Here is a 3236-nt window from a genome sequence, read left to right as displayed (position 1 = left end):
CCACCTACGAACCTCCAACCGCGGTCCCGCCTGAGAAGGCAGGTCCGACAGATAGGAATAGCGACCCTCAGACAGGCGTAGCCCCGGGATGGACCCGGGGCCGCAATGTGCGTTCGAAATGTCGATGATCAATGTGTCCTGCAATTCACATTAGTTCTCGCAGCTGGCTGCGTTCTTCATCGACGCACGAGCCAAGTGATCCACCGCTAAGAGTTGTACTCTTTTATTTCAGGCTCAGTTTAGGTCTTTCACCACGACTACAAAGACAGGTTTAAAAGGTTTCACCAACCGGTCAGGCGCCCCCGTCTGCGAGTGTTGAAACGGGCGCGGGGTTGCGCTTTGCCCACACGCCCCACGTGGCAGACGAGTCAGTCTTTGAACCGCGGCCCTCCGCGCCCGCCCCGTCCGACCCCTCGAAAGGGGTGGAACTCACGTAGCGTGGGCCAAGCCCTAGGTACCTGCCGGGGGTCCCCCTGAGACTCCTTTCTGAGAGAGAGAAGCAGGGGAACCGGCTGCGCCACCCACCACCACCACGCCCCAGGACGCCGGTGGGCGGACGAACACAGGAAGGGCCATGGCCTGCCCCACGAGGAGCAGCGCTCGCAACCCCCCCCGGAAAGTCCGCTCGTCAGCGAGCAAGGGGACGGGGATGAATGACAAGGACAACAAAATAGGAAAACCCCTCGCGGTGGACGGAGGCAGCGGCCGTGCGAGCGAGAGGGAGGGCGCGGGACGGACCCGTACGACCCGCTCGACTCGCAGGCGCTTCTCCTGCCGGCAAGGTGAGGGGAAACCGGCCTTCGCCCGACGAGCGGGGACGCCGAGTTTTTTGAACGACGCGTCTCTCGCGCTGGAACCCAGAGAATACCGGGGCCTGCGGGGGGGGGGTGCTGAAGGACGACGCGGAGGAAGAGGCGGAGGACGAGGAAGGGGTGGGAGGGACTAGGCTCCTCCTTTATGCCTTCTGTCCAGCCTGACCTGCAAGCGACCACGTGTAACAGCAACCCCGAAGACCCTTTCGACCCTGGGCCCCGACGCGGGGGGACGGCGAAGTCGAGGGGGTCGGGAGAGGAGGCACGCCGGACAGCGTTACCCGTTAATGATCCTTTCGCAGGTTCACCTACGAAAACCTTGTTACGACTTTTACTTCCTCTAGATAGTCAAGTTTGATCGACTTCTCGGCGCTCCGCCAAGGCCCGCGAGGAGCCCCGGCGGGGCCGATCCGAGGACCTCACTAAACCATCCGATCGGTAGTAGCGACGGGCGGTGTGTACAAAGGGCAGGGACTTAATCAACGCGAGCTTATGACCCGCGCTTACTGGGAATTCCTCGTTCATGGGGAATAATTGCAATCCCCAGTCCCCATCACGAATGGGGTTCAGCGGATTACCCGCACCTCTCGGTGTAGGGTAGGCACACGCTGATCCAACCATTGTGGCGCGCGTGCAGCCCCGGACATCTAAGGGCATCACAGACCTGTTATTGCTCCATCTCGCGTGGCTGAACGCCACTTGTCCCTCTAAGAAGTTTGACGCCGACCGCGGAGGGCCGCGTAACTATTTAGCATGCCGGAGTCTCGTTCGTTATCGGAATTAACCAGACAAATCGCTCCACCAACTAAGAACGGCCATGCACCACCACCCACAGAATCGAGAAAGAGCTATCAATCTGTCAATCCTTTCCGTGTCCGGGCCGGGTGAGGTTTCCCGTGTTGAGTCAAATTAAGCCGCAGGCTCCACTCCTGGTGGTGCCCTTCCGTCAATTCCTTTAAGTTTCAGCTTTGCAACCATACTCCCCCCGGAACCCACAGACTCGTGGTTTCCCTCACGCTGCCCGGCGGGTCATGGGAATAACGCCGCCGGATCGCGGGTCGGCATAGTTTACGGTCGGAACTACGACGGTATCTGATCGTCTTCGAACCTCCGACTTTCGTTCTTGATTAATGAAAACATTCTTGGCAAATGCTTTCGCTTTCGTCCGTCTTGCGCCGGTCCAAGAATTTCACCTCTAGCGGCGCAATACGAATGCCCCCGGCCGTCCCTCTTAATCATGGCCCTGGTTCAGGAAACCCACAAAATAGAACCGGAGTCCTATTCCATTATTCCTAGCTCAGGTATTCAGGCGAGAAGCGGGCCCGCTTTGAACACTCTAATTTTTTCAAAGTAAACGCTCCGAGCCCCGTCCGGACACCCAGCCAAGGGCATCCGGGGGGCACCGGGAGACAGGGTCTGAGACAGGCGGTGGCACGCCTCGCGGCGGACCGCCAGCCCACTCCCGACATCCAACTACGAGCTTTTTAACTGCAGCAACTTTAATATACGCTATTGGAGCTGGAATTACCGCGGCTGCTGGCACCAGACTTGCCCTCCAATGGGTCCTCACCCATGGGTTTAGGATACGCTCATTCCGATTACAGGGCCTCGAAAGAGACCTGTATCGTTATTTTTCGTCACTACCTCCCCGTGTCGGGAATGGGTAATTTGCGCGCCTGCTGCCTTCCTTGGATGTGGTAGCCGTTTCTCAGGCTCCCTCTCCGGAATCGAACCCTGATTCCCCGTTACCCGTGGTCACCATGGTAGCCGACTATGGTACCATCGAAAGTTGATAGGGCAGACATTCGAATGAGACGTCGCCGCCGCGGAGGGCGCGCGATCGGCCCGAGGTTATCTAGAGTCACCAAAGCGGCCGGGGGGCCCGAGCCCCCCGGATGGGTTTTGGGTCTGATAAATGCACGCATCCCCCGAAGGGTCAGCGCTCGTTTGCATGTATTAGCTCTAGAATTACCACAGTTATCCGAGTAACGTGTGGAGCGATCAAAGGAACCATAACTGATTTAATGAGCCATTCGCAGTTTCACTGTACCGGCCGTGTGCACTTAGACCTGCATGGCTTAATCTTTGAGACAAGCATATGTTACTGGCAGGATCAACCAGGTAGTTTGCACCGTGGTCTGGGATGAACCACGAGTGACATCCGCCTCCCCTTCCGGGGGCTAGGAAGCAGCGGGTTGTAAGTGCGTGCGCCGTCAGGTCCAGACGCCATACAGGGCTACCCAGGACAGCTTCCGCGGCCAGTGTAAACGTGCTCGCGCACCGCCCTCTGGCCTTCGGACGCCGACCTCTCACCTTGATGCAAAGCTGTCCCATCCGGTCATGCCCGCACCGTACCCCGTCCACCTCCTCCGGAGGTGCGGACGGCCGACTCCAGGTGCTTTCGGCGTTCCCTCTCTTCACGCC

The 3236-nt window shown here is 59.0% G+C and overlaps 2 non-coding genes across 2 annotated transcripts; both read right to left on the bottom strand.

Moving 5' to 3' along the window:
• Positions 1 to 61: 61 nt before the first annotated feature.
• LOC145654581 (5.8S ribosomal RNA) lies at positions 62 to 215 on the bottom strand. Its single transcript, XR_014120794.1, has one exon. It is a non-coding gene; the product is annotated as a 5.8S ribosomal RNA (ribosomal RNA).
• An 882-nt stretch (positions 216 to 1097) lies between these two features.
• LOC145654587 (18S ribosomal RNA) lies at positions 1098 to 2936 on the bottom strand. The gene has a single exon (XR_014120800.1). It is a non-coding gene; the product is annotated as an 18S ribosomal RNA (ribosomal RNA).
• Positions 2937 to 3236: the final 300 nt, after the last annotated feature.

This window comes from Electrophorus electricus, unplaced genomic scaffold (genome assembly GCF_041902795.1).
Source record: "Electrophorus electricus isolate QZ-2024a unplaced genomic scaffold, ASM4190279v1 Scaffold135, whole genome shotgun sequence".
In the NCBI taxonomy this organism is placed as follows: Eukaryota; Metazoa; Chordata; class Actinopteri; order Gymnotiformes; family Gymnotidae; genus Electrophorus; species Electrophorus electricus.
The sequence above is the reverse complement of the archived record's forward strand: the minus strand, read 5'-3'. Positions and strand labels throughout refer to the sequence as shown.